Source organism: Leucopleurus acutus, assembly GCF_964270905.1.
Source record: "Leucopleurus acutus genome assembly, chromosome: 4".
NCBI lineage: Eukaryota > Metazoa > Chordata > Mammalia > Artiodactyla > Delphinidae > Leucopleurus > Leucopleurus acutus.
In genome coordinates, this window is record NC_139146.1 from 72821773 (window position 1) to 72834221 (window position 12449).

Here is a 12449-nt window from a genome sequence, read left to right on the forward strand (position 1 = left end):
GAAAGAAAATGAGAAAGAAAAGAGAAGAAGGGAAAATTCAAACATAATTCTCCCACTCAAAAGTAACTACAAAAAGTTTATTGGTACATATCTTTCCACACTTTTTCCTGTGTATATATTTTTAATTTTTAAAAACAAAATGGGATAATATTCTACATATTATTTTGGTTAAAAAGGTGACAGTTATCCATTCAATAGCCATTTGTGTACTTCATTAAGTATTCTTCAACATTATTTTTAATGGTAGCATAATATTCCATTTTAATGGATAACCATCATCTATTTAACCAATGCCTCCTAGCTCTGGATATTCAGTATTTATTTGTGAAACTGCAAACATCTATTTTCCCAAATTCACTCTTTTATACATCTTTAAAGAATGGCACTTTGTAGGGTGAGAAGACCAATGCAGTGAAACACTACACAATTTATTTTAATCTTTATACAAGATACTAGTGTTGGCGAGGCGGGGGGGGAAAAAGAAAAGCTCTTCCTATGACCCTTGTTTAACTTTAGACAGATGTGCATGTTTCAAGGCCAGCAAAGTGATAAATAGGTTTTGGCAGCTCATTCTCCCTACCTTGAGTAGGATTACAGTGTGTCATTGGAGTGGATCATTTAGAGCAGGAAGCCAAGGACACTGTGTGGTGTTCTCCCAGGAGAAATTCACAGATACCTCATAGAAGGCTTTGGCAGGATTCTCAATATGCACAGAGAAGCACAGAAAGTGGCTTTATTATAAGGCTCGGATTCAGCTGAAGGATCCGCTAGGGAATCCAGAGAAAGGAATGCCTGGGCTTGGGTTAAAATAGCTGGTTTATTCTTGCTTTCACAGAGCACAAAAGCTTTACTGATTTGCCCCGCAGTCATTTGCTAATCTCACACCTTGAGATAAGTAACACACACACATCCTCATTAACATTGAGTCAGTGACTCTGAAGGGAAGGAGATCCAGGAGACTAAATTCCGAATTCACAATGATTTACTCTACTTCATATCTCATTGCAATTCAGTGTAGCTATCAGCCCAGCACAGACAAGGCAAAGACGTTTCTTCAACAAAAGCAGCAATATATCAAGTTTGCTGTGAAATTTCCCAAATGCTATGCTTTAAAACTGTAGTACTCAGTTATGGGTACATAATTTTACCTTCTAAGTGACTTTAAAAAAAAATTTTTATTATTATTTTAGTACATGTGCTGCCGAAGCGAGCACTATGACTTTTTTATTTTTAAAGATAGAGTTCTGCAGTGGGAAAAAACCCCCCAAAATGCTACCTTTGTTTATTCATTTTATTATAACTAACTTTTCTTGAAAAAGGGGAAAGCTTGCTAGTTTGGTTTTTTTTAGCCTGGTAATGAAAGCAATGCAACATGATACTATATAAATCCATACAATGTGGAAAGGAATACTCTAGAAAGTAAAAAATCACCTTTAATCCCATCATCCACAGATAGATGCTATTAAATGGTTGGTAGCTGGTGTATACTGTTAGAGATTGTTTTCCCCTGACACTTAAATATTTTAAAAAATGTATCAGACATACTAGCGTTGTAACGTTCCTTTCTACTTTAACAATATGCATATACATCTTTCTTTATCAATCAAGTTTAAATGGCTGCATAATTAACTATTTTTAATACTTAAAAAAATCCTGACATATTTTTACTTCGACAATTACATTAGTAAGACTTGTTTCTTCTTTTTTTTTGGTCACGTGTTTAATGTTCACATCTGACTTGTTTCTAAAGAGAGAAAAATTCTTAGTAGAAATTAATTAAAATAAATAACCTAACCATTTATAGCTACAAATTTCTACATAAGCAAAGACTATGCACAATAAAAACAAAACCATTAGAATGTCTAATAAATGTTTACTTCTTTTGAGTTGGTTTTGTCAGTTGTTTACTTCTGAAATGAATTAAATTAGAATTTTTGACAGTTTATGTGTTGCTTAACATGCGTTACTTAAAATGAGGTATAAACAATAAGATCAGATGATCTGTACAGAGTAAAAGCATTAAAAGAAAAATTCAATTAAACTAAGAAAGATACTCACTAGACTTTATTAATTTGAAATTAAATTAATTATGAAAAGTAAAAGTCAATTAATTCTCAAAAAGAATCGTGATTAGTATCCAAAATGATGAAAGAAGAAGAGTGTATAGATAAAATTTTAAATTGCTTAAGAAGCTTTTAAGTAATACATCATCAGTAGAGTGCATGAAAAAGAAGTCATTGACTTATGATATGTAAAGTGATTGATTTAAGAGGGTAAATTAAAATAAGAAACCAACATTATCAAATGGTTTTGATGCTATATACGACAGCACCAAACCTACGCTTACTGATTATTTCCTATGCTCCTGCTCACAGCACAGACTGATGATGATCTAGAAAGATATCCCTAATCTATATGTTTACATAGCAAATGGCTGATTCTGCTTTGAAACAGTGTGTTTTTTTAATGTTTATAAATTATAATAGATCTCTTTAAGATTCTGATGAAAGCTGTATTTGAAATATATATCCATTTTAATACAGACACAGAAGATTCTTCCTCTAAGTACTCTCCCTTCTTGCTTAGTAATGGATGCCTTAGAGAAAAGACTACATTTCTTAGCTGCTCTTCAAGTGAGGTGTGGCCATGTGACTAAGTTCAATGAGATACAAGCTTAAGTGTCATGTTCAACTTCCAGGAAGTGTTCTTAAAGGCAGGGATCATGGCCTTCTTCCACTTCCTCCCCACTTTCATCTTTATTGCTGGCTTGAGTGTTTAAGCTGTCATTCTGGACTATGAGGAGAAAACCAGAGGCTTAGTAAAGCAAAACAACAAGAGGGAAGGAGCTTGGGTCGCTGATGATTGTGGAACTGCCATACCTGTCCTGGATGGCTTATCTCTGGAGTTTGTATAATTTGAGAGGAAAGTGGACTTACATTTTGTTAGGCCACAGTTACTTGGTGTTCTGTCACTCACAGCTGAACCTAATATTAAGTGATACAGGTATAAACACATTCGAGTTTGCATATAATTTTGGGGCAGGGGGAGGGATGTTCATGGAACCCAAATTATCACTTTAGAAATAGGATACAATGATAACTACTTAATGTTTGTACTCTGTAATTAACAAATTTTTTCACATCCATTGTCTCTCTTGATCTTCACAATCAGTCTGTGAAATACTGTTTTTAATCCCATTAGTTTACAGATTAAGAAACAAACAAACAAAAACACCCCCAAAATTTATTTAAAAGCAAAAACAAACACAAAACTGAGGCTCAGGGTATATCTCTTGCTCAGTTAATAACAGAATGAAAACTGTAACCAAGGGAATGATTCCAAACCCCATGCTCTTATCACTGTTCCAATGACTGTATCACATATATAGGTATTCCTAACTTTCATAAAAAAATCATTCTTAAAAACATCTAAGCAAGTTAGATATATATAACTTGACAGTAAGAGTTATGTTCTAACAGGGGGATTCTATTCCCATATAACTAAATAAAATTTTAGACATTATAAAGTTCTTCATTATATTAAAATTGTTTCTACTTTTTTTAGCACCAGATAGTAATAACAATTTGCATATGATTATTTAAAATATAAAAAGCAAAAAAAAAAAAAAATCCCTATCAAACCACTACTGGCATTTTTCACAGAACTAGAACAAAAAAATTCACAATTTGTATGGAAACACAAAAGACCCTGAATAGCCAAGGCAATCTTGAGAAAGAAAAACGGAGCTGGAGGAATCAGGCTCCCTGACTTCAGACTATACTACAAAGCTACAGTAATCTAGATGGTATGGTACTGGCACAAAAACAGAGATATAGACCAATGGAACAGGATAGAAAGCCCAGAGATAAACCCACATACATATGATCACCTTATTTTTGATAAAGGAGGCAGGAATATACAATGGAGAAAAGACAGCCTCTTCAATAAGTGGTGCTGGGAAAACTGGACAGATACATGTAAAAGCATGAAATTAGAACACTCTCTAACACCATACACAAAAATAAACTCAAAATCGATTAAAGACCTAAATGTAAGGCCAGACACTATTAAACTCTTAGAGGAAAACATAGGCAGAACACTCTATGACATAAATCACAGCAAGATCCTTTTTGACCCACCTCCTACAGAAATGGAAATAAAAACAAAAATAAACAAATGGGACCTAATGAAATTTAAAATGCTTTTGCACAGCAAAGGAAACCATAAACAAGATGAAAAGACAACACTCAGAGTGGGAGAAAATATTTGCAAATGAAGCAACTGACAATGGATTAATCTCCAAACTTCACAAGCAGCTCATGCAGCTCAATATCAAAAAACAAACAACCCAGTCCAAAAGTGGGCAGAAGACCTAAATAGACATTTCTCCAGAGAAGATATACAGATTGTGAACAAACACATGACAGAATGCTCAACATCATTAATCATTAGAGAAATGCACATCAAAACTACAATGAGGTATCACCTCACATCAGTCAGAATGGTCATCATCAAAAAATCTACAAATAGGGCTTCCCTGGTGGCGCAGTGGTTGAGAGTCCGCCTGCCGATGTAGGGGACATGGGTTCGTGCCCCGGTCCGGGAGGATCCCACATGCCGCGGCGCGGCTGGGCGCATGAGCCATGGCCGCTGAGCCTGCGCGTCCGGAGCCTGTGCTCCGCAACGGGAGAGGCCACAACAGTGAGAGCCCGCATACAGCCAAAAAAAAAAAAAAACTACAAATAATAAATGCTGGAGAGGGTGTGGAGAAAAGGGAACCCTCTTGCACTGTTGGTGGGAATGTAAATTGATACAGCCACTATGGAGAACAGTATGGAGGTTCCTTAAAAAACTAAAAATAGAACTACCATATGACCCAGCAATCCCACTACTGGGCATATACCCTGAGAAAACCATAATTCAAAAAGAGTCATGTACCACAATGTTCATTGCAGCTCTATTTACAATAGCCAGGACATAGAAGCAACCTAAGTGTCCATCGACAGATGAATGGATAAAGAAGATGCGCCACATATATACAATGGAATACTACTCAGCCATAAGAAGAAACAAAATTGAGTTACTTGTAGTGAGGTGGATGGACTGAGAGTCTGTTGTACAGAGTGAAGTAAGTCACAAAGAGAAAAACAAATACTGTATGCTAACATATCTATACGGAATCTTAAAAAAAAAAATGGTTCTGAAGAACCTAGGGGCAGGACAGGAACAAAGACACAGATGTAGAGAATGGACTTGAGGACATGGGCAGGGGGAAGGGTAAGCTGGGACGAAGTGAGAGAGTGGCATGGACATATATACACTACCAAATGTAAAACAGATAGCTAGTGGGAAGCAGCCACATAGCACAGGGAGATCACCTCGGTGCTTTGTGAGCACCTAGAGGGGTAGGATAGGGAGGGTGGGAGGGAGACGCAACAGGGAGGAGATACGGGGATATATGTATATGTATAGCTGATTCACTTTGCTATACAGCAGAAATGAAACTAACACACCATTGTAAAGCAGTTATACTCCATAAAGACGTTTAAAAAAGAAAAAAAGCAAAAAAGAAAACCCAGAAACTTTAATATGCAATGCTTCACTAACATCACCCCTATCTTTCCTCTGGTGACAGATCTTTTCCACAGCAGTGTGTAACCCAAGACAGGACAATTCAAGTGCTCCCATAACAATTTTATAAATGGAGCTGGTGGGACAAAATTTCTTCTCTGTTGAATGATTATTAGGATATGAGCCTTGGGACTCAGACACTTAAAGAAAACCTCATGTGCAATAAAAGATCATCATACACATATAAGAAGAGGGTGAGACAAGAGACAAAGATGGAGAGAGAGAGAGTCCTGCTAGTTTTAGCCCCTGAGATGTCCAGGCTGCCCTGGCTTCCTCTCTGTGACTGGACTGAGTCTCCTCCTAATAAAACCATCTTCTTTGTGAAGGTGGTCTGAGTTGGGTTTCTGTTACTTGCCACCTAAAGAATACTGACAAATATAAACATTAAACGTAATACTGTAAATTAAATTACTGAGTGTTCATCCCTGCACTCTTTCAACATTTATTTTATAGGCACCCACTAAGTGAGGGGTACAAGGTTAAACTCTGGGGATACTGTGGTAAGACAAACAGACATGGTGTCTGAACTTTGGGAGAGGAAAGGTTTCAAGGACGAAATAAGCACAAACTAAGTAACTAGCAAAAGAGTGGTTTTAATCTTGAGAACTGGGATTTGCTGACAGGAATTCTGCAATCCTAGCTCTGATGATCTTAACCTCAAAAATTCTGTCACGAAAATGTGGACCACCTTCTTTTCTTGGCAGAGAATTCCAGAGTGGACTATATCCCTATCAACATTCTGTGAACTTCTTTAGCATTTGAAAAACTAGAGGGATACTTTCAATTCATACTTTTAGAGCTCTCTCAATCACTGTATCACTACATCTTCAATGGCATCTTGTATATCTTACTTAGCTTTTCTTTCTTTTTTGACAATGAACATTCAGGTGATCAGTTTAAGGATAGTGTCCAATTGAGCCTAAAGATTCACTATTTTTAATGCTCCTAATCGTTTCCAATTTGCATCAATGAAAATTCATTTGTTGATTTCTTGCAGCCATTCAACAAGTATGTATTGAGAGCCTGTTACGTGTCATATTCTTTTAGGTGCCTGGAATAAAGCAGGGAAGAAAAGAGCCAAAATCCCCAGTTCTTAAGGATTTTATATTCTATTAAATTCTAGTAGAAATCTCACTAACAGCAAAACTTTCATTGTTCCATTGCTCATTAATTTTTATGGATAAGAATGAGATACAATAAAATAGTCAAATAATTGTCAAAACATGGCTGAACGAATACGGTGACATTGTCAAAACTGGGTTGCTCAGTATGAGACCATGCCATCAAGAGTTAGAGATCTTTATCAATTAAATTGTAAGCCCAACTACAGAATTTCCTTTAAGCGTTTTAGTTCATAATGTATAAAAATGCAGTTTTACAGCAGTTCCACTTTGGGGGAACTATCCTATAGAAATAACAGTGAAAGTACATAGGCTCTATATACAAGAATGTCAATACAGCATTGTTTGTAATGGCCAAAAACAAGTGGGAATAACTTGAGTATCTGTCAATAAGGGAAGACCGTGGCCATGTGACCAAATTCTGGCACATGGGGGAATAAAGGCAATGTTTGTAACTTCTGGCTGTGGCCATTGAAGGGAAGGGTCATACCTTTTCCTACCCCTGTCCCCCTTCTAACTGGCTACAATGTGAAGTGGTGGAGAGCCATCCTGGACTATGAGGATGAAAGTAACACCCCAGGAATGGTAGAGCAGTGAATCAGAAGGAGCCTGGGGCCCTAATACACCAGAGCAGCCACCTAACCCTCACTGCTTTTGCCTGTCACTTGAAAGGGAAGTTTCTATGATAAGCCACTATTAGAGAAATCAAACTTACATCCCTATTAGTATATAGATAATGGAATACTTTGCTGCCATTTTTAAGAATGAGTTAGGCCCGTGTCTATCTACTGGGGGATGTCCTTGATGTATAAGGTAATTAAGTGGTAAATAGCCCAAATTTTGTAAAGAAAATAAAACAAAAAACACCAAAGCCTGTACATGTGTATATAAAAATGTTCATATGACTGCAGAAAAAAAGTGTGGAAAGATACCCTGATTACTGCAGGAGCAACAGGAATATGGGAAAGGGGATGGTGGAGGCCAATATTCTAACACTCTCACATTACTTTTGTAATTAAAAAAATACGAATTGTATACAACTCAAAGACTAGTTATATAAGCTAAATATTCAGAGTAAACACTGGCTAAGACTTATTTTGTTCCAAATAGCAGAATTAAAAAAAATTAGAGTTGTAAAGACTTCTGTGATCTTGTTCCAATTTTTTTTTACGTTTTTTTTTTTATTATGGGAAATTTGAAACCTATACAAAAGTAGAAAGAATAGTACTATAGTAAAATCCCTGACACAACTTCAACAATTATAACTCATGGCCAATCTTTTTTTATCTCCATCTATCCCCTCTCAAATTATTTTGAAGTCAATCCCAGATATCATATAATTTTAGCCACAAATATTTCAGTACACATCCTTAAAGATAAGGACCTTTAAAAACACAACCATAATAGCGTTACCATGCCTAAAAAAATTAACAGGGCTTCCCTGTTGGTGCAGTGGTTGAGAATCCGCCTGCCAATGCAGGGGACACGGGTTTGGGCCCTGGTCCGGGAAGATCCCACATGCCGCAGAGCAACTGAGTCCGTGCACCACAACTACTGAGCCTGCGCTCTAGACCCCGTGAGCCACAACTACTGAGTCCGCGAGCCACAACTACTGAAGCCCACGTGCCTAGAGCCCGTGCTCCACAACAAGAGAAGCCACTGCAGTGAGAAGCCTGCGCGCCGCAACAAAGAGTAGCCCCCGCTCGCCGCGACTAGAGAAAGCCTGTGTGCAGGGAAGACCCAAGACAGCCAAAAATAAATAAATAAATTCATTTTAAAATAATTAACAATAATTTCTTATAATCTGATGAAGTAGAAACCAATGAAGGTTAGAGACTTGTTGCCGGCAAAAACCACAGTAAGAACCCAGGTCCTCAGAGCTTTAATCCAGCAAGTCTTCATTCATTCAAAATACTTTGATTATGAGTTAATGTTAATGAAGCCCTTACTAATGAAGGCTAGATTCTGTGAAATGTACTGTTTGGTCATACATTATCTCATTTTATCCCCTCAAGAACCACATGAAGTACATAATATTTTTGAAGAACTAAATAAGATGTTGCAGATCGAATGAGAATTACATGAGATAGCACATATAGAGTGTTTAACCCACGACCTGGCACAGAGAAGCTATTTAGTACATAGTGATTTTTTGTATTAGGGGGATCCAAGGACAACAAATCAATGGGTTTGGCTCAGTTAGTAAGGTTCACTTTCTTGGGAATTTGAAATTGGGATGCAAAGATTGAGCTAGTTAGCTGTGAGGAACAGAAGTATAAGGCCATATAGAACATAGCCAGGGAGTTCTACACGGCACATCAAAGCTCTTTGTTGACTAAGCTTATTGGAGAAGCAGAAACCAAGGGAGAAACAGAAGATGCTGGCTTTCTAGGAAGAGGGCAGGCAGATGTACACAGATAATCTAGACAAGAGACAGTCTTGAGATTGAGACCTTCTGAATGAGACTGAACACTCAAAGATGTTTTAGCTCCTCTTAAACTTGGCTGTACTTCCTATAACTGGATTCAATAACATTTCCAATTTTTCCTTAATAATCAGTCCCCTTTCCACTTGGTCTAGTTCAGATGGGTTTCTGCTTCTTTCTACCAACTTGTTCTTCTCGTATTAGTAGTATTTCTACCACAGCTACTCTCTATCACTGTTTTGTACCCTAGTACACCTAGCCCAGTGTTTCTAACACAGGACATTTCCGATGAATGCCTACTCAGGACTTAGGCTTCTCATCCCTTCTGCTAAACATTCAGACACAAGAGCAACCAAAATTCACCTCTGAGTTGACTACCACTGGCTTCCTTAATGGTTTCATGTACCATGGGGTCCCCTTCAGGCAAATCAGTCAGGCAGAGCAGATCAGGCTGAATTTTCTAGGGGGTCATCAGAGCACCACTGGTGACCACTGTAAAGAGGGATACTTTGTTTCGGAAATTACACGTGAATCATATTTTAATTAATGGGACTATATTTTGCCTCAGATTTACTTGGTCTTCAAACCTCAGAGACCTTTGCTGACAAAAACCACAATAACATCAGACATTTCTTTCTGGTTGCGTTACGCGTTCTCACTGTATCGTGCAGTCATTTCTTAAACTCTGTAAATGGAATTATCTCTACAGACGTTAACGGTTTGCCACTTATTCTCATCGTCAAGTAATCATAATCTGAATGTAAATGTAGGAAGGTATCTAATCACCACCTAGTTTATGTGCTTTTAATGTTTCTATTTTTATATATTAGAGCTCCTTGAAGTAGGACATACTTATGTTTCCACTACATAGACATGACAGTAATATATGTGTTGTTTTTCCCTCTGGAAATGTACAAAGCTTTGAAACATGCACTTTCTACTGCTTGGATAAAGCTAATTTTATGGGTCCAATAGGGTTGATGGGGTCCCTATAATTTACCTGAGCCATGTTTAGCTGCCAGCAGTAAATACTATTGGAATGAGGCCAGCATACTCAGCATTCCAAACCCTGCTCACCCTGTGGGCACTACATTTGGATTGCCCTTCTGCAAATGTGATCAAGATGCCAAAAAGAAAAGGTAGGAGACAGTAGTTTGCCTGCCAAAAGATCTGTAGACATAAGAGGGCAAACTGACATCTATGTGCAGGGATTATTTACCAAAAAAATAAGGGAAAGCAGTTTTAGAGCAAAAGGTATAATTTCTTAATGGCATTTAATGAAATCTGAACCTAGAAAGGGTTCTCCTCAGTCCTAATTTTCATGTGTTACACGAAAAAGCTTCTATCATAGTTACAATTTTCCACTTGGACATCTGGTCTGGCTACTCCACCCCCTTTTAATCTTTTCCAAAGAAACCTTTTATACACAAAAACATTCAGTTATTTTCTTTTGGCTAAAAAAAAAAAATTCAATCTTATAAAGTAGGTGTTCTCTACAGCATCAAGGTTGATGAAAACCATACTCTTGCACAGGAAGTTCAAAAGACAGAATGGCAGGCAAGAGCTGACCCATCTGCTATGGAAACATGTTACCATCCTTCAAGGGCCAAAACCACTGACAAGAACACACGATTATTTATGAATAGCCTCTGCTCCCCAGCTCTGGTCAGCCTCCTTCCAAGCTGCTGCCGGGCTGAGGGGGCCTGCTGATATCTGGCTGGCGTTGAGTCCTCATAACTGTCAGAAGCAGAGGTGCTAGTGAAATATTAAGAGCAAAATGAGGTGGGTGGACCAATCAGTGGCAAAATAAGTCTTTAAAAAGCTGTGAGGAAAAAAGGACCTGCCAACTCTACGCATTTCAATATAATTCTCCATCAAGTTTGATGAGCCTTTAAATGGTAACAAACAGGGGCTCCTCGGCAGCGTCTCTTTACACTGGCCCGGAGTCGGCTGCTGACACACTTGGGTTTATCCAATGGGGCTTCCCTTCCCTACTGGCATTACTTTTTTCAGGACAAATTATTTCTTCATTCAGCAGCAGAGGAGAATCTGGAGACAAACAGGCTTGGTAATTACCCTAATTTAAATGCACTGGAAGAGATTTTGTATATTGTTCAAACTTCGCCAAGAAAAGGTCTTAAGAATGCAATTCAGTAAAGACGCAGACGTAGAGAATGGACTTGAGGACACAGGGAAGGGGAAGGGTAAGCTGGGACCAAGTGAGAGAGTGGCATGGACTTATATATACTACCCAATGTTTTGTTTTTTTAGCTAGTGGGAAGCAGCCGCATAGCACAGGGAATCACCTTGGTGTCACCTTGTGTGTCCACCTAGAGGGGTGGGATAGGGAGGGTGGGAGGGAGACGCAAGAGGGAGGAGATATGGGGATATATGTATACGTATAGCTGATTCACTTTGTGATACAGCAGAAACTAACACAACATTGTAAAGCAATTATACTCCAATAAAGATGTTAAAAAAAAAGAATGCAATTCAGCTATCAAAAGTATATTGTTCTAGCATCCAATAGCATCATCATAGAGCTTACACTGTATTTTCTTCCCATTAGGAAGAACCTTCCTTTGTTCTGAGAAAATCTAGCATGGGGGATACAGATGCAGGTAATCAGCCTAAGTGTGATCACTTTTAACTTGAAGATCCCACACTAAAAATAACATAAAAATAGAAGTTTTCCACATGTAGTCAATTCAATATAAGATGAGTGCTTTCAAAACTTTATTAAGATGATTTCTCTAAGTGCTTGACTGTTTAACAGATTATATTGCAGCTTTAAGATCTGATTTTCACTCCTCCCTTTCTCAAATCCACAAGTTTTCTGAACAAATCACACTGGCAAACTCTAGCAATACTTATATGCTTGTTTGACAAATGCTGAATCATCTCCATGGTATTAAAAGCTTATTCTATCTTTCCTGAACTCATGAATATTTATTTTTCAAAGGTCGTCTAGTCCAATCATCCTATATCAAAAACGAGGCATCGAACATTTAACTTGCACAAGATCACATAATTAGCTGTCGCTATTAGTTTCCTGGATTTTACATCTAAAATATATACTAGTTTTCTCTGTGATATACTTCAAGTTTTGTTTTGTTTTGTTTCCGTGTCACACGCGGCATGTGGGATCTCAGTTCCCTGACCAGGGATCGAACCCATGTCCCCTGTAGTGGAAGCGCAGAGTCTTAACCACTGGACTGCCAGAGAAGTCCATGATATACTTTAAATTTTTAAGTTTCCTTTTCAGGCCAAAA

General features: G+C 37.8%; 1 protein-coding gene across 1 annotated transcript in view; it reads right to left on the bottom strand.

The window, feature by feature from the left end:
- Nucleotides 1-12449, bottom strand: part of SCFD2 (sec1 family domain containing 2) — a 394032-nt gene that overhangs the window by 170349 nt on the left and 211234 nt on the right. The window lies entirely within an intron of this gene.